Source organism: Sapajus apella, unplaced genomic scaffold (genome assembly GCF_009761245.1).
Source record: "Sapajus apella isolate SASKATOON/1434 unplaced genomic scaffold, GSC_monkey_1.0 scaffold9, whole genome shotgun sequence".
NCBI classification, from domain to species: domain Eukaryota; kingdom Metazoa; phylum Chordata; class Mammalia; order Primates; family Cebidae; genus Sapajus; species Sapajus apella.
Genome location: NW_022436949.1, coordinates 11,183,448 through 11,204,418, shown reverse-complemented (window position 1 = coordinate 11,204,418; position 20,971 = coordinate 11,183,448).

The following is a 20,971-nucleotide window of genomic DNA, read 5'->3' as shown; positions in this document are numbered from 1 at the left end:
TCTGAATTTTTATATATAATGTTACATCTTGATAAATTTACTACATTTTCTTTTTTATTTATTTATATTGATTATTTATGTGTTTGTTTATTAGAAACAGCTTCTCACTCTGTCACCCAGGCTGAAATACAGTGATGTGATCACAGCTCACTGCAGCCTCAAACTCTTGGACCCAAGTCATCCTCCTGCCTCAGTCTCTGGAGTACCTGGGAATATAGACATACACCACCACACCCAGATAATTTTAAAATATGTATATGTAAATTTTTTTTGTAGAAATGAAGTCTTATTATGTTGCCCAGGGTAGTCTCAAACTCCTGACCTGAAGAGAACCTCTTGTCTCAGCCTCCCAAAGTGCTGGGAATACAGCTATGAGTCACCATGCCCAGCCATTTTATCATATTTTTTTAATACAAAGATAAATCGTTTTATTTAAAATGTTTAGTTTATGTCTCCATAATATTATATTCAAATTTAAATCTTTAAAATAAAAGTTATTTCTATAACATGAAGTGCAATTGAAAATGAGTACACTATAGCAAAAAGAAGTAATCAAGGGCCGAATGTACCAAAATATTTTGGTAGCTTCAAATGAGGGTAATCTGTGTCTGATATGATGCATTCTCGAATAAGTTGATCTTAGTATAAGTCTATGAAGTGCCATTCCCAGAAAACAGAAAAGCTTTGTCATACAGTGAGCATACTCCAAATTCCTTTGTTTTATTAACTGGAGACATATTCCAAATATATTAAAGAAGTGCAAACATTTTGTTTTGATTTCACTGAAATAAGTCACTGAGGTCTTTTAAGTAGTAAAATAGTAATCTGGATTATGTCACTTCGTAATAAGTGAAAAGTATTAATGAGCCATGTTCTCTCTGTGGCTATATGTTATACAATAAAAGTGGCAGTTAGTGCTGGAGCAGCACTAGAATAATGGTGTATATGATTCCCCAGTGTTCTCAGTTTATGGGCTTTACGGATCAGACAAAAGTGACTTGGTTTCGGAAAGAATGAAACCCAGGAAGTTAAATATTTTTTCAATTGATGAGAAGTTACTTTCCTGGGAATTGTAGCTTTTATTTTTCAATATAACATTTTAAAAAGGCAAAAAATGAATAATGAAAATACATGGAACAGTAAAAATTATAATATATCTTCTAATATTTGCAGTCCCATTCAAATGAATGAGGTAAGAGATGAATATTTTCTGGAACTTAATTTAATGGCAAGAAATGTACTATTTTATATTTTATTTAAAAAAGAGCTCTTATATTTGTTTTTAGATTCAAGCCTCTGGTAGTAATATTACATTAAAATTAATTTAATGACATGCTTTTAAAAGCCTTTGATTTAGCCACTTCATAGTACTACTACAAATAATATTAATAATACTGATAATAATGTCTAATCATAATTTTGTGTTTACCCTAATCATAATTTGGTGTTTACCATGTGCCAAACAAAATCTAAAAATGTTACCTGTAATAATTTATGCAATCTTCCTAACAATTTAGGAGATAGAATCAGCAACCTCATTTAACTAAAGACAACACTGAGGCACAAATAATTTAAATAATTTGCCCAAGATCACATGACTAGGTAGAATTAGGCATAAATGAAGGTGGTCTAGTGTTCCAGCATTTGAGCAATTAACTGCTCTGCATGTTGTTTCCTATTTAATTAAAATTCACATTTTCAGACTGAACAGTGTTATGTATGTCTTTGGTAAATATTAAAGAAATTGAAAAATATTTTATTAATTATAAAATTATGTCATAGGTATTTCCAGTTGGAGCTATTTCAAAGCCAAAACAAGTAACACATACAAACTACCTATTAAATGTTTCTAATTTTCTGTTTTATTCAGTGAAGAAGCAAATCGGTGTTCTAATAGCAATTTTGTATTTAAAGATAAAACTAAACTCTACTCACCATTCTACAAAATGACTACCATTAATTAAACTTATTTGACTTTCATATTAAAATAATTAAAGAACTCAATGTTGACAATGTAATATATCTTTAAAGAAGCTATTCTTATTGTGTAAAGGGAGAAATTATATCAGCAGAGAAGTATTCATGATCTGTGAGACAACAGCATGCAAGTTCAAAATATCCATTATAAAGTATCTCTGTCATATTAGTTATAAGAGCCCCTCACTATAATAGCTTGACAGTTGTTAAGAGTTTTACATAAGAAAATAGAGTAGAAAGTATAATTTCAAATATGTTTTCTTTTTCTGTGATTACCTATATTGCATACATTTTAAAATCTGAATTTTTCAAAGGAAAAAATAAACAAGTTAACAATAAATGGGGAAGTAAAATGTTGATAAGGGTAAACTAAAATAAGTAGCTTATGTGTAAAGAGATATAATAGCTCAGAGGTAACTTGATCATATTAAAATAAGTATATACATTTTTTAAGTTCATAAAACTGATTTTGTCCCATAAATTAAAACGAAGTATCTACAACAATGCATGCATTTACTCTACAAAATTCTATGTCAAAAATGCCTTGCCAACAGAATAACATTAGCACACAAGAAGCATAGTTTACATGGAGTTATTTAGCAGAAACAAGAATGTCAGTCACTTCTCCACCTGATCTTGTAAAAGAGTGAAAATTAGGGGCTTAATTGATTATGTGAATTTCATTTCCTGTCTCTTCCAATCTCATTCCTTGGTAGAAAGTGCTAATGAAAAATGAAATGACTAGAGAGTGAACTGAAAGAAAGAGAAAAAAGTGTGGTCCATGGTTAATCACAAATTAAATTGTGCTTTTTTTCCGCTGCCTTCCATTGACTTTCTGAAGTAAAATTGATCTTAAGTTAAATCACTGGTTTCTAACTGTGAGTCCCCTAAACATTTACTTTAGTGGAGACTTCTACATAACTATTTATTGGATTTCATTGATGTTGAAAACTTTTAAATGGAATTTATTAGGTTAAAAGTCATTACTTACATTTTGCACCCAGAATCTTGTGGTCTTCCAGGTTATTATATATTTGGCAGGGTTTTTTAATTAAAGAAAAGTAAATCCTGTTTATAAGACAATTATCAACTGCAACAACATTAACATTCTATCTAAAAACTTGAATGTTCTTAGACTTTCCAGAAGAAAAAAGTAATAATATATTTACAACATATAGAAAATAATTGTATTTTTCCGCAAATGAAAAAACTTAACAAACTATTTTAAAATAATTGTAAGCACATTGTTAGTAGTTTCGAACCAGTGCTATAATGGCATAGTGTATGGTTAAAGATTTAATTCAAAAAGAGTCAAATTTCTTGAATAGGTATGTAAACAAGCTCAGCATACATAATGTATAAATCTATATATTATAATTTCAAAACTAAAAGAATTTTATCATCATTTTAGTAGGAAAAATAATTGGATGTGCATGTGTTAGTGTGTAAGCACAGAGCCCACACATATGCTCAGCACTTAGTGGCCTGGTACTACTTTTGCACACTTTTTCTCTAGTGTGACTACTGTTAGTACTTTCCAGTACCTATTCCCAGTTAATGCTCTCCTATGAACTTTTTAAACATTAATTTATTAACTTTTTACATTTATTTTTATTTATAATTGACACATAATAACTGTACATCTGTGGCATACAATGTGATGTTTTGATGCATGCGTACATAGTGTAATGATCAAATTGAGATAATTACTGTATCTACCACTTTAAACACTTATCATTTCTTTATGGTGACAATATTCAAAATCTTCTCTTCTCGTTATCTTGAAATATGCGAAACCTTGCTGTTTGCTATTGTGTAACAGAACACTAGAATTTATTCTGCTTTTTAACTTATTACCAGTGATTTACCTCTGACAATCCTCCCCTTCCTCCAACCCTCCACAGATTCTAACCACCATTCTACTCTCTACTTTTATGAAACCAACTTTTTTAGATTCCACACATGAGTGAGATCATGCAGTGTTTGTCTTTCTATGCCTGGCGTATTTCATTTAACATAATGTTCTCCAGGTTCATTCATGTTGCAGCAAATAGCAGAACTTTATTCTGGATTGTGGCTGACAACTTTAAGGAGTCGTTGTCATTCTCCTTTTTGAGTATTTTATTATTTTCTCTTGAAAGTATTAAATGACTACTATATAACGATGATTTGGTGTGTAAAGTACGTCTCCCTTTACATTTAAATTTCAGTTTTCCAAACTTGAAACTAACTAAAATAAGATTAAATTCCATGTTTTAATCATTGTGTTGGTAAAAGTGTTGTGTTCTCCATCCATGTTCTTTAGCATATGCTGTAATCTCTCATTTGTAGTCAAAGTTTATTGAAAGGAAAACAATTTATATTGTTTATTTTTACAAAACAATTTACTTGAGTCTAGGACAATAACATAACTAAGCATTTGCATATACATATAATAGAAATTTTATCTTTAAAAAGCCATTGGCATATTAAGCACATTACACATTAGTATAATTGTTTTAATGAAGAGAAAGGCAGGATTATTCTATTTACCAATCCAAGGCATTTAAATTATATAGTAACAAATAAGAAAAATCACACAACAATGTCCATATGTACTTTTCTCTTACTATGAATCTCATTTTATTAAAATCAAAACATAAATGTGATTTTCAAAATACTTAATATAATAGAACAATTTTAGAATATTTTTAAAAGGGGAAATATATCAATTTGTATAATACTAGAGAACTTTTCATTTATATGTGCTTTATATTTTAAATATAATATTGCTACAAAGCCATAATAGTTGATCTTCATTTAATGACACAAAACATCAATTTGTAGCTTTAAAATTACTTTGGAAAAATCAATTTTAATAAATGTTATTTAACAAAAAGATTGTAAATACACTTAGGAAAATATATTCTTTTGTGGCTATTTTTATTACTATAATGAATGGTATGGAGAAAAACACTTTAACCATAATGACCCAAACTTTCAGGATGGTCTTAAATAGGATTGCAAAACCAGCCACCTTACATTATAGATTTTTTAAAATATTATTTTCTTTATAATTGCAAATAAATACCCATCAGAAGCATTTATTTTCACATATGTGACTATAAACAAATAAATATGAAAACTTACCTATAAAATCAGAGTTGCCAACTACAAATTGCTGCTTCAATCTCTCATTCTTTGAGCACATTACAAAATTGCAAGACATTGACTTTCACCAAAAATAAGCTTTGGTCCTATCCCCTTATGGGTAATATCTGTTGCTTGTTGAATACAGCATAAACTCTTTAGCTTCCCTCAAGGTTCTCAGTACTCTAAGCCCAGCTTATATGTTTAACCATGTCTTTAAACAATTCGGTGCCTACTGTCTCCCAGGAATATCAATATGTTTTATGTATTTAGTGATATCCATGCATTAAACCAAACATGGCCATTTTATAATAGACATACTAGTGTAAGGTTACATTAAGTTTCCCCAAATAATAAATTTTTAAATTAAAAATTGACTGAGTTCCTCTCCTTTCTTAGATCTCCTATAAAGTAATCCTTATAATACCTGAAGTATTTGTGTGCACTTTCACCAAGAATTTATGCATGTCTAATTATAAGAAACAGTAGATAACAAATATTACTTAGTTACATTACACATAAATTCTGAAATTGGTGGCAACTACAATTCACACAACTCAATCACCTAATCTTCAGCAGTTCTTTCCTAGCTGTAACTTTGCTATGGTTTTGTATGGTTGTTTTTAACATAACTTAATGTTCTGATTTCTGTCTATTCTCAGACCCACTCTTAATACAGAATTAGTGAGTTATCGATTCGGATGAATAAGACTAGTTACAAATTGTACATCACAAACACTGTATCATTTTATATTTTCAAACATAGCATGAGTTCATTAATTTGCTCCTGTGATCTTACTTAATCCTCAAAGCAACTACATGAGCTGACCATTATTTTTATCAACATATTATAAATGAAACCAATGAAGTACAGTGACTTACCCAGTATTGCAACTCCAATAATGGCCAAGCTATAACTTGAAGTCAGTTAATTGTCCAAGGCAATGCCTAAGCACTAACTGATATTGTCTCTCCAAACATTTATAGCCAATTCTAGATGCACAATCTCTAATCAAGCCTTAATTCCTATGTACTCAGGGTTGACTGCAGGAACTTTCAAACTGATAATTCATATTTTCATTGCATTATTTTATAGTACATTTATATTGAATTCTTTGTCATATTGCTTTCTCTTCTTTGTCAGAAATTCTAGTGTTAGTGTATCTGTATATTGCATTTATTCATTCTGAGCTCAGTATCTCACTTGTTTCTTTTCAAGGTTATCGGTACTCACTATAGAGTTTAGACATTTGCAATGCAAAGATAAGACTTAGATACTTTTCTGTAAGATATTCCAGCTCTGACCATATGAAAACTAAGTAAATGCGGTCATTAGTAGCATCTTTAGTAGGCTATAATCATATTTTTCTCAGTAGTTGAGTAACAAAGTTTTTATCTTATAATCAGACAGATTTCAAAATATAGACTTCAACATTGCCACTATATATCTAACTATGAGTATCTCCTATAAATTCTCTGAATGCATTTCCATTGCAGTTTCATTTTATAGCTGGCATTTTTGCCACAGAACTCTGTCAGGTCTTAATATATGCGTTATTGGAAGCATGACCTATCATTTCTTCATGGTTGGTGACTGGAACGAGATGGATGTGGGAAACCTTGCAGGTCAAATACCATTTGGAAGATTATTTGTAAAAAATAAACAAAAACATATTTTCTAGTGGTTTTCAATTCCATTTGGAAGCTTTCCTCTTTGCTATTTTCATCTTGCATGGATTAAAGAAAATACTGTTTTCTACCTCTGGAGTAAAGCTTAAAACTCACTGGAAGTTGGTTTCAGTCCACTTTAAACACCCCAACCTTCTGCTGCTGATTACTTGCATTAGTTTTGCATATTTAAATATTATTTTGTTAATTTCTAGAATATGTATTGTTTATTATATTATTAACTTCTTTAGATGTGATTACTTTCTGTGTACTACGAAGTAATTCTAAAACACATATTTAAACTTTTAGAGGCTGTAATTATATGCAGACAAATAAATTAGGTAACATGTAAGTAATTTAATAGATCATTAAGTTGCTTGATATCTTTACCTACTGAAATCTCTGTTTAAATATTTACCCTTAAACCATTTGGAAATGTTTGTTAAATAAGTCAAAGCAACATACTTTATATATCACACATCAATGAAGGTTCTATAAGGTAATATCAATTCAAAGTAACTTATTAAGAAAAATTACAAAATATACAAGAATAGAGAAAACAACAACATACCGTCATTGCCCAGCTTGAACAATTATCTATTTGCTTTTCATATGTCCACTTACTTTCTTCTTTTTTTTTCCTCTCAGTTATTTTATTTTGTTTTATTTATTTATTTTTGAGATAGAGTCTCACTCTGTTGCCCAGGCTGGAATGCAGTGGAATGCAAGGCTTACTGCAGCCTCATCCTCTTCACTCAAGTGATTCTCCCATCTCAGCTCCTCAGGTAGCTGAAACTACAAGCATGCATCACCATGTTCAACTAATTTATTTCTTATTTTTTATAGACACAATGTCTTACTATGTGGCCCAGGCTGGTCTTGAGCTCCTGAGCTCAAGTGATCCTCCAGCCTCAACTTCCCAAAGGTCTGGGATTACAAGCATTAGCCACCATGCCTGACACTTCTGAATTATTTTGAAGCAAGGCTTTATAACTTTATATATGTGAATATTTTAATATCCATCTCTATATGTAAATACTCTTTTTAAAACTATTCAGCCAATGTTACTATTTCCCTGATTGTCTCAAATATATTTATAATAATTGGTTTGGCCAAATAAATAACTATATAAGAATAAATATTTAAATGAGTTTAAATTTCTAAATCTCTTTTAACCTGTAACTTCTTCATTCATCCTTCTCATCTTTGTTTTTTTCATGAGAGTAATTTGATGAGATAATGTATCAAAAGGTTTCAGTTTGCTGATTATATGTCCATGGTGTCCTTTATATACCTCCTTTTCTGATTTCTCTATTAGTAGTCAGATTTAGGTTTGATTATATTCGTTTGAAATTTTCCTGTGAATACTTTACAGAGGGGTATGTTTTCACCAGGAGACTAATAAAGTCTTTTTCAGTGATAATATAAGGAATTGATGATCCATTATTTTATTATTGCTTATAAAGTGAAGTTTCTCTCACCCAGGCTTCAATTGTTAACTGGATCATTCCATTAAAAATGTGCTGGTACACTGAGGTATAATCTGTATAGAAAAGGCTGGATAAGTGCTTGCTTCCTTCCATATATTTACCAGTTTTCAAACTAACTACTTGGTCTATCAGCATTATCTAAACATAACTAAGAACGTTTTTTTTAATTTGTGTTTCAATTAATTCCAGTTTTTATTCTTGTTAATGTTCAAATCTCTTCTTTGTCCAGTGACAGCCTTTTCACATTGGCACCTGAGTATTTTTTATTATATTACCTTGGTGGTCATAATAGCTTTTGTTCTTTCTATTATGAATAACAAATATGCCAGGCTCATCTCACTTATTTACTAACCCAGCCTTTGAATAAGCCATTTCAACAAAGACCATGGGCTTATTTTAGATGGAAATTATATCTAGAACCCAAAACATGGAGCTAGAACTGCTCTTTTCTATGGAGTATTTTCAATAGATAGAGATAAGAAATAAGTATATTTAAAATAAAAAATATTAATATATACTGATTTCTTCAATTCAGATTCAAAACTAGCATTTTCACATAATCTCATGAACTTTATATATTTTCTCCCACACAAAAATCCAGTGGGATTCCTCTCTTCAAAATTCCAGTTAGATAAATTTACAAAGAGAAAGATGCTTAGAATGAGACTGTTGTCTGCTTGTATTATTATAATAGACTTTAATTTTTTGAGTGCTTTTATATTTATGGCATGCACCTATAGTCTCAGCTACCTGTGAGACTGAGGCAGGAGAATCATTTGGGCCTAGGAGTTTGAGGCTCCAGTGAGCTATGACTGTGCCACCGTACTCCAGCCTGGATAACAGAATAAGATTATATATACATATATGTAAAAATTAAACACATGCACACACACACACACCCCAACACACACACACACAGACCAGAATGGTACATTTATTACAATTGACAATTAGTGAACCTACCCTGACAATATAATTATCAAGTCTGTAGTTTACATTAGGGTTCACTCTTTGTACTATACATTCTATGGATTTTGACAAACATATAATGAAATGTACTCACCATTATATCGTACACAATAGTTTCAGTGCCCTTAAATTCCTCTGTGCTCCACTAGTTGATCTCTCCCTTCCTCTAACCCCTTGCAATTATGATCTTTTTACAGGATTCATCGTTTTGCCTTTTTCAGAATGTCATATAATTGGAATCATATGCTATGTAGCCTGTTCAGATTGACTTCTTTAACTTAACAATACACATTTAAGGTTACTCCATGTCTTTTCATGACTTGATAGCACATTTCTTTTTAGTGCTGAAAAATATTCCATTGTCTGCTTACATTATTTTTCATTTTAAGCATAACCTAGAATCCAATTGTGTTTCACATATTTGATTTAGCTGTAACATCTTTTGTTGTCACACAATCTAAAATAGTTTATCAACCTTTCTTTGTTCATTACAATGTTGTTTATGTTGAATGTGTCTGGCTCACTGTCCTAGAATATGTCCTGCTTTTTGCTTGTCTTCTTATCACTTCTCATGATTTGATCAATGTTGCAGCAGTCTAGCCAACAGTGCATAGGAATGGTGAATCACATCAAAAGAACTCATATTGTCATGCTATGGGGCTATTGGTAATACTGTATTTAGACATGTAAATACTGTGAGATCTCTTAATAAAACTAATAATATTCACTTTGGAATTCATAGGCAAATAGTGAGATTACAATTTGAGACTGTCCTATTTACCTAAAACTTTCAACTCTGGATTTTGGCATCAATTGAGGATTCCTGCCCAACCCAATCATTATGTGGGGGTTATAAGATGATAATTGTCTAATTCTACTATTTCTTCTATATATATTAGCTGACGTTTCTGGCGTTCCTTTGAAAGAAGAACTTTCCATTTTCAGAATATTCTCTATATTTCATTTATTTACTATTACTAAAAACTCAGGGACTTTTATGTAATCAGCTAATTAAAATTCATTACCCTCAACATCTCATTATAAGTTTTGGTGCTCAACTTACTGGATGATTTTTTTATACATTGTTCAATTTGCTCTTTTGGAAATTTCTTAAAATTAGTAATCATGAGAAAAGCAAGTGAAACATTCTAACAAAGGATGAGAATACAAAAATAAAAAAATTTAAATTTCTCTTTTATCCAATGTTCAGAAAAGATCCTTGTGGCTGGAGCATCCTGAGGTTGACTAGAACATAATACAAGATAAAGCTTGAGATTTAGGATGGCACAGATAGCATAAATAGAACCTTGCCAATAAAGGTAAGACATTTGAATGCTGTTAGTAGTGTATAGGGAGGTTTATATAAGGACAAGATCATTATGGCATTCGTATTTTTAAATGTCCCATTTTCTCTTCTTTACAGATTAGAAGAGAATTGATTAGAGGTGTTAGCAACAAGTGAAAATATAAATAAATAAATTTGAGATTTTTTTGAGGTGAAACTGAAAGCACTTGCTGATGGATTCATTGTGGGGAGAGGGAAAAGAAGGGCTCAAGAATGATGTCTACTTTTGTTTTATTTGTTTTCTTGAGCAATGGGGTCATTAAGACTGAAAGAAACAGATTGTGGGATGATGGAAGAGAAGGAATCAAGATGCTAATATATGTAGTTTAAATTTTCCATGCTTGTAAAATATCACAAGTAATGATGTAAACTCTGAAAATTTCCAATGTAGAGACAAAGTGTTGAGATTTATCACAATAGATATAACATTTAAAGCCACGTGATGAAGTGAGATGACCTCAAGAGAGGCACAGATTGAGGGAAGTGCCTTGGGACACTCTAAAATGTAGTAGAAAAGGAGAAAGCAGGAAAGCAGTCAAAGAGGAAACACCCAAAAATGTGAGATATGCGAACAATCTAGAATTCTTTAGTTTGATTTATATTAAAAACAAAACCATTAAAATTTTATTGTCAGTGGAAACATCAAAATGTGATATTTAAGGTTAACATTAAGGCTCCTACTGAAAGCATTCCACCTTCATATTTTAGATATCATCTAAAACTTGGTTTAACAAATGATATTTGTTAAATACGAAAGTATACACAATTCTTATTTATTAACATTTTTGTTTTTGACACTTTCGGTAATTTTGATGTGCAAAACTGTATTACATCCATCATTACAACTGTTAAACTCTCTTTCACTATTATGAGCTAATTGATTTTTATGGAGGGAAGAAATCTGCAAAGAGCAATTTTGGAGGGGATTTGAAATCATCTGAGAATAGTAAGCTTTTGTTTTAAGTTTAACCACATCATCACAAATATCCTGAGAGATGATTTTAAAGCTTAAAATGAAAATTGCTCCTGGGCTGAAAGCTCATATGCCAAGTGAAATTTCACTAAAGTAGGAGTTTATAAGTGCTGACAAGTTCTTAACTACAGCGATGCTAAAAACATTACTATTACAAGAATGCAACAGAAGCTATTAGAACTCTCAAATATCCTCTTCAGTGTTCACTTACTAAAGTAAAGCACAAATATGCAACAAGAGAATGGAAGAGGTGTTATTTTTCAGAGGGAAAGGCTATTGAAATTTTTTAAATCACTTTGGGATATTACAGGAATTCATCATATGATAGAAGAGTTTCTTTTCTACCTCTGGGTATCAGGGCAAAACAGAAAAAGTGTGATGACACAGAGCTTTCTAAGACTCTGTTGGACCTCATAAACATTATATCGTTTTATTAAAAGTGAACAGCTGGCAAATTTAATGTCCCTCCATACTGGGATATGATACAAACTTAAGGGCTCTTCCGATTTCCTGTTATGAGATTAATTTAGTAATGGCAAGCACAAGCATATATAGGAAACACAGTACTTTGAAAAATGAATCATTTATTGGCGCATTACTTTCTGTGAAACAGTAATCATTTTTCATCTCATCTGTTTTAATTTCAAAAGAGCAGTCTTAGCTCTTTTGTTAGAAAGGCAAGTCTAATAACAAGTATGATATCCTCATGTTATGAAATACATCCCCATTGCCATTACATAGAAATTTCAAGTTTGAGCTCAGAAATTTATTCTTTATAAGTCAGAATGAACTGAGTGTCTCTGACACTAGTAAACATCTATCTTACCTCAGTTTTGTCATTCAGGAAGAGATTTACTTTAGGCTATTATATGCTTTTGACTCAATATGCTCTTGATCTTAACAGTACCCTCATTTGTTTTTTGATAATATTCCTATGTATAAATTAAATTTCGTCTTTAATAAATCCTACAACATAAAATCACACCAAACAAAATTGTTTTTACCTTCTTTATGTTTAGAACTTTTGATTTATAGTTAGGTAAAACAAGCAACAGGTTTATTTTAGCAGAGCTGGGAATGGAAACAATTTCTTGGCATGAAATACTCAAACTTAGTGAGAATTTTGGACAAAATAATAGGCCATAGGGGAATAAATTTTTGAGATAGGAGAAGAGTTTTGTTGCTTCTTAAGTTACTACAGAAAAAAACCCTATATACTTTAGTATCTCCCTTTCCACCAACTCTTTCAGAATCAGAATGTAAACATATTCAGACCTGTCATTTTCTCCCATGTTCACAAATAGACAAACAAAATATTTTCCCATATTGCTTTTAATTTCCAAACTCTAAATTTCGATACTAATTTCCACATTTCTTCTCAATTTTTAATATTTTGTTCCTTAATGAACTACAAGTTCAATAGGTCAACAATGCCTATAGATCCTACTTTATCACTTTGTCTGTACTTCTGTCTCCCTGGATTTGCAGTTTTGTCTTCCTCTGTAGATTGCAGCTTCATCTGTAAACTAAGTTGCAATAGCCTTTCAACGAAAATCTCAAATGCCTAAAACAGCACCTGGGTCACAGATGATGCTCAATAAACATAGGTTGTCAATGCAGCAGTTGCTTATCTAAGAACACTTTTTAATGACCATTTTGGCTTGGTAAGTGATGTACACCTCCAATCTTCATAATCTTCTTAGAAGTAGGTAATCTATCACTTAATTTTGGATGAGAAAACTAACCTAAAGAGTTAGAGATCTAAGTAACTTAATCAAGGACACATATAAATAAGTAGACCCTGTGTTTGAATTCAGTTTAGTCTGACTATAGTCCCTATTTTCTTTTTAAAATACCATGCCAATAGAAAATAATAGTATAGGAAAGAAGGAAAAAATGAATCACGACTGTTTTTTTCCAGTACCTTAACCACTGTTTGCAATTGTTTCCTGTACATCCTGTACAACGCCTAATTGACGTTGCTGAGTCTTTGAATTTAAACAGTTTCTCTGCAAAGTAAGTTAACTATTACCAGAGTTGGCCTATATTCTTTGAAGGCTACTGGTTACTGGATTTGAATTTCATGTTAACTAATTAGACCTAGGCCATATTCAATTTCTTCACCTTACATGTTCTAATGAATACATTTTTCTCATGCAAGGATATAATTTGCAAAGTTTTTTGTTTGGTTTTGTTTTGAGTCAACATGACACTGCTCCCCCCTATATTATTGAATGGAGATTTTAATATTGCTGAATGGCATATTATATTTCAAATTTGTCAATATGTAAATGTCTATCTATATATTTTTTAACATTGTGTTTGCAAAAATGGATTAGATTCTGAGAGGAAAGGGGAGAATATTATAAAATATAATTATAATGTAAAATAAACCATTTAAATTCACATGGAAATGGAATTTTGTTTTGTTTGGACAATAGATGTATTATAGATAATGACTAAAGAGAGGTCAATGTAGTGCCAGTAAAGAAAGCCATTACTTTGTATATTTATTAAGTAACATCTGGTTTATTCCAAATCACTTATAATAACAAATCATTTAAATAGAGTGTCTTAATTTTGTAACAATCATTAAAGCCTGCGAGTAAAGATTATATGATTATATTTTTGCGCTTTGAATATTTTAGAAGGCAAGTAAGGCCTATTTTAGGTAGTTCCCAATTTGGTCTGGTATTTGAGCTCCACCTCATGAATAGAGTACTGCCTCCAAGCTCAAAAGGAATCAGTCTTACAGGTGAGAAAGGTAACTGAAGCAGCAATACAGAGGTTGAGAGAAAAGGATTATAACACGAAAGATTAAAAGATAGTTATACTACAATTTTGATAGTCAAAGATGACTAAGGCTTGGTCTAGAGTATTGGCAGGAAGTATTTAGTGGAAAGGATGTATTGGGGAGGAATTAAAGGGGTTGCACTGAAAATATGTTAATTATCCATTGAATTTGGGATAATAGGGAGTCTGAAAAATTAGGTTTTAGCAGGGGTATCTGTACAGATATTGACAGTGGAAATTTGCTAAGAGGAAGGAGAGCATGTTATGAGGTAAGAAAATAAGAAGTTTAGTTTAAAAATGCTATTTGAGGTCCTATAGGGCACTTCTGTGGTGACAATTTTTTAACAAGGATATAGACATTACATGAGTTGTTTGGCTTAGTATATGTACTTTAGAATCATCAATTTATGAGAGATAATTAAAACAAAGTCCTAAATAAAATGAATAGTAACTGAAAAAAGAACAAAACTTCTAGGCTTTATTTATAAATCTATTAACAGATGTACTTATAATTATTGCCTTTTGTTCAAAACTTTATTTGTAATACTAGATTTTCTATCATTTACTTTTTTTTAATTAGGAGAGTGGATATCTTTTCCATTAATTGGAATTTTAAATGATAAATTTTATGATAAACAAGTGAATTACTGCTGTTGTAATAATTTTATCACTTGGTTTTTCAGTGTTGTAATAGTTGGGATTCTCCAGAGAAATAGACTATAAAACCAAAACAGGTAGAGATAGAGAGAAAGAGAGAGAGAGAGAGAGATTATGTATTTTAAGGGACTGTCTCACATATTTGTGGGGGCTGGCAACTCCAAAATCTGCAGGGTAGGTCAGCAAGCTGGAATTGCCTTGAGCATCCCACGGAATCTACAGAATATTGCCATGACATTTTCTCCTGATGGGTCTGCTTTTCTTTGACTGGACAACTTCTGTCTCTTGGTAGCCATTGCTTTTATTGTACCTTGTCTTCAAGATCATACTAGTAAAGCCCTCTGCTGTTACAGGTTTTTGAAAATATACTTCATGATCTTGATCCCGCTTCTTTAAAATGTCCATGGAAAGATCTGCTCTATTGTGCAACTTATCTGGGTGTAATAATGTTGACACTCCTGTGTAAAAAGTTCAGTCAACTTCAATTTTCAGTCAGAATTGTATAACCTGATTCAGTTGAGATATCCATGGTGTTGTCTATTGTTTGTGTAATTAGAGCACATACAACATGAGCTTTTTTATTGAAACTGATATGGATGGTATGCTGCTATAGGCTTCATCTTTAACATTGTCTCTTCTCTTCTTAAAATAATTATACATTCATACACTGATTTCTTTGAGGCATTGTCCCTACAAACTTTGTAAAGCATAAACTATTCCACCATTATTTTACCCAAATTTTGCTGTAAATTTGATGTTTGTTCTTGCTTCAATTTAGCAGAATTCATGTTGCCCTGATATGGGTTCTTTTCAAACTGTCTTATCATTCTGAATTCTTCATACTAAATCTTCAGATATGTCACAACAAAGTTAGTACAAATTAATTTGGTGTATAGTTTTTTTATAATATACATTTTCAATATTTTTGACTACTGCTTTTATATATGTATATGTATACATAATGCACACACAAAACTCTTATATGAATATTGGTAGTGCCTTTGTTTATGTGGTTCTAAACTAGTAGCCACCTAAATGTCCGTCAATGGGTAAATTGATTAAAAACTCATGGTGTAAAGACACAAATAAATGCTATCAATGCATGTAACAACAAAACAAGTGTTATACTAAATGAAATAAGGCAGACACAAAGATTTGCCTATGAGTCTTTTTACAAGAAATTCTTATAAGTGGCAAAATTATAGTGCCAGAAAGTAAATTAGTTCTTGCTAGTGGATGGGCATGAAAGTTAATAAGAAATAAAAATTAGTAAGCCTTGCCTGTACTTGCATTTTTGCTTTTCTTGTTTTACTTCCTTTTTTGGGAGTAATTTTTGTTCTGTCCAATAAACCTTTGTCTTATTCAAGGCCATGATAGTTTTCTTTTAGAGTTATTTTTATCTTACTCTTTCACACTTACTTTTATACTTTTATAGTTTAACTCATGTTTATGACTCTTACTCATTTTGAATTGATAGTGTGAGGAGAAGATCAAGGATCTTTTTTTACTGTTACTTTGTTGTGTTGTTTTTACTTTTAGGTTATTGGGTCATTTCAACACCATTTGTTGAAAAATAAAAAGATTAACCTCCATATTTAGTGATCTTGGTGTCTTTTTTCAAAATCTATTGACCATTTACATTTAAATCAACTTCTCGACTCTACTTTGATGGGTCAGTTGTTTATTCCTTTGAAATTCCAAAAATTATAGTGTGTTTGGTAACCTTGTATTAATTCTTAAATTCCATTAGCTTAATTAATTGATGTTTCAAAAATAGTTTTGGGCATGTTTTATTCTTACATTACCACATAAATATTATAATTAAATTGGTGCTTTTCCTAAGCAGCTTGATTAATTTAACTGCCTATTGAAGTGTACTTCATATAACATAAAAGTCACCAAATTTAAGTGAATAGTATGATAAATTTTTAGTTAATTGCAGAGTTGTGCAGTCATCATTCCATCACTGTGTAATCCAGTTTTAGAACATTTGGAGTCTGATGGGATTTTGACTGGCACAGGATGGAATCAATAGGTGTATTTAGAGAGGATGATCATCTTTACAAAAGTGGCTCTTTCAATCAATAGAATAAGAAAAAAGAGATGGTATCCCTCGTTTATTCTTTACTCTTTAAGCAGAATTTACCAAACTCAGTTCTGGTGTATATATAAGATTCCTAAAACATATCAATAGGCATTTAGTAATAAGATAATTTATCAAACAAAGTTACCAGGTTTGTTTACTAAATTATTCCTATTAAAAATGTTGTTTCTGTAAAAGACAAAAAATCACTTGTCAGAAGCTATGTTATGCAAATTTAATTTTGATCAGTTCAAATGTATCCCCATAGCCCAGCTATGTGGAATTGTGGAAATGAGATGCTCAGTTATTGACACAGTATTAACAGAGAAGGGAAAACAGTACGTTTTATTATTTCATCCTTTGTGTACTTCAGCTGTCCATGAAATTATGTTTCATCTTAATACATTTTAGGTGCTCAGCATTCTGGTAACCATTCAAACTTCTCCCTCATAATTAGTGTCCCACCTCTTCCAGGCTGACAAAAGACTAAAATGACTAGTACCTTTAGGAGCAGCTTTGGAGGTTGGACTGAATCCTGGAAAATATAATGAATGAAAACGTAAACAAAAAATAAAATTCAAAGCTCTCCCCAACCATCTGAATATACTTCCTTCTCAGCCAGGGGTCTTTTAGAATCTAACCTGAGAAACTGTTTCAGGCCATTGCTGGGAAGTAGGGGTCAAATATGCCTCACTGTACCTCTCTGGCATTAACATCAACACAGACTTTAAGTCTGATAAGAAAACATTTACAACCTATTATCTCCAAGCCTGGGACCTAAAGGCTTCCTCTGCAAATAAGAACTTGGGTCTCCATAATCCTTTATCTTAACCTGGGCATTCATTTCTATTGATATCAGGTCTTTAGATAAACTCAACCAACTGTCAACCAGAAAAATTTTAAATCTACCTATATTAGATTTGTACCTCCCCATCCCCACCCTCACTTCAAGTTGTCCTGCCTTTCTGGACCAAACCAATGTATTCTTAAATGTGCTTGATTGAAGTTTATGTCTCCCTAAAATGCATAAAACCAAGCTGCACCCCAACTACCTTGGGCACATGTTCTCAAAACCTCCTGAGGGCTATGTCATGGGCCTTGGTCAATCATATTTTGCTCAGATTAAATCTTTTCAATATTTTACAGAGTTTGACTTGTTTCATCAATGGAAGCAAAATGTGTCAATTATTGAATTGCTTTTTATAATCTTGCAGAATTCTCTTCCACTTGCCAAGCTTGACTGTGGAAAGCAAGTTTCCAAATGGAGCCTGTCTTAGCCTATCTCTTCAAAATAAGACTGCTAGGAACAATAATGGGAGGACCTCGAGTCAACTTGCACTGGGAATGTAGTATAGGAAAAATTGCTTTTCTGTTTAGTTACTGAATTTTTGTGTGTACGTGAAAGGATATGTTAACTGAATTACAGCCTAGCTCTCATAGCTCATATAGTCCTCTAAATTTTCTATTATCTACGAAGGTCTGCCTTATGGCTTCAAGTTTATTTGTTTCATGTCCAACAAATGTATTGAGGAAATGAAAAGTTTTAGATGCTTTCTCAAGCATCATAAGATGCTTCCTGATGTCTGGCAATCACAGGGCTGCTCTAGACACATGTACATGAACCACTGAGTCAAACATTGCTCTTCTACAACTTGGACATGGGGATACGTTTTGGATAGCAAGGCGTTGTCATCCTCTGTCTTCAGATCATTCTAGATTTTCAAGATATAGTGGAACACCTCTTTCCAAAGACACATATGACATTAGGTTTTATTTATCTCTTGTCACAACAGTTTTTAATAGTAAGTTTGATTTAATTTTTTATCAATTTTATAATCTGCAGTTGAGAAACATATGACTGAGCAAACTACAGTTCGCAGGCCAACTTGGTCTGCCTCCTTTTTTCAAACATTTTATTTTGAATATTTGTGGACTCACTGGAAGCTACAAAAATAGTACAAAGACAAACTGTATATGTTTCATCTGGATTACCCGAGTGGTAACAGTTTAGATAATTATAGTAAAATATTATAACCGGGACATTAATTGGGACAATATTACCAACTAAACTACAGACTTTAATGAGATTTACCCAGTTTTTGCATGCAGTTATTTGTTTCTATATGTATGTGCGTGGATCGTTCTAGGAAATTTTACCACATGATAGATTTATCTACCCACCACTACAAATAATGAAGATATAAAACTTTCCAAAAACCATAAATATAAATCTCATGCTGTTTATATTAACAACCACTTTTTTCCATCTCTAACTATTGGAAAGCACTAATCTGCTTTCATCTTTCCAATATTGTCAATTTTAAAAGTATTATATAAAAAAGATTAACCTTATACAACATTTTAAGATTAGCTTTTAAAAAAATTCAGTGTATTATATTTGAAATCCATCCAAGTGATGTATTTCAATGTTTTGCTTCTTTTTCTTGATAACTGGCTCTCCACAGCATGGAAATACCACAGGTTATTAAACCATTCACCTGTTGAAGGACAACTACTTTTTTTTTCATTTTACATGTTGTTATTTCAAATACTATGAAAATTTTTCTGAACATAAGCTATTCTGGGATAAATGCCCAGGAGTGTGATCATTTGGTCATAAGATAACGTGTATTTAATTTTATTTGAAAATGCCAAATGATTCTTCAGAGGGGCTGTAGCATTTCACATTTTTTACCAGCAACATATGAGAGATCCAGTTTATCCACATCCTCTCCATCATGTGTTTTTGTCGTACATTTTAAAAAATTTTAGTCATTCTAATGGATGAGTAGTTTCTATCATCTCTTATCTACCAGCTGGTCAACTTCAGAGGGGAAACTGGCACTTGCATAGTAACACATTTTCCCAACTCCATCTTTTATGCTAAGAACTTCATTTACTGAGACATTCTGTTCTGTTATTACAGTATTCTAAGCAGTGTGTGTGTGTGTGTGTGTGTGTGTGTGTGTGTTTTCTAAACAGTATATATATGCTCAGGGAAAAAGAATTTACTCTTCAAAGCAAGGTAACTTTTTAGCTACCTAGTTTATTTGGTTTGGAAAGTAAACTGATTTCTTTGGTGATGCTCCCCTCAAGGGAAGACAAATACTTTGGGTAGCAGCAATGACTTTTAACTCAATGGATAGAAGGTCTGAGATAAAAGTAAAATGCATAGAGGAGAAAAGCTTAATTATAATACATAATTTTTTCTGCCTACATTATTGCTAATATATATCATGAATGTCCAAGGAGGAGCTACATTAAGCAAAATTAACTGTACTTTTTTGATCACTGAATACTTTAATACAGAACAGCTAATTAAGCAACTCACAGCAGTATCTTGGGAAACATTTCTGGTGGAGTAATAATATTGAATGTATTAGTAATATTTATAGTAGGTCATCATGACATGGAACAATCATTCTCAAACATTTGTTCACTGGAATCATCTCAGGCACTTGCTAAAAAAAAAATGCCGACTTCTGAGCTTCAACCACACAGATTGTGTTTTTCTCTTTGTTTGAGACAGAATGTCACTCTGTCACTCAGGCTGCAGTGTGGTGGTGCCATCTTGGCTCACTGCAACCTCCACCTCCTGGACTCAAGTGATTTTCCTGCCTCCCCCTCCCAAGTAGCTGGGGCATGGGCTACCACAGCTGGGTGATTTTTGTTTGTTTGTTTTTTGTAGAGACAGGGTTTTACCACGTTGCCCAGGCTGATCTTAGACTCCTGGGCTCAAGGGATCCTCCCACCTCAGCTCCCAAAGTGCTAGGATTATAGGCATGAACCACCACACCAGGTCTATTATTTATTTTATTTTATTTTATTTTATTTTATTTTATTTTATTTAGTTTTCCTCTGTCACTAGGCTGGAGTGCAGAGGTGTG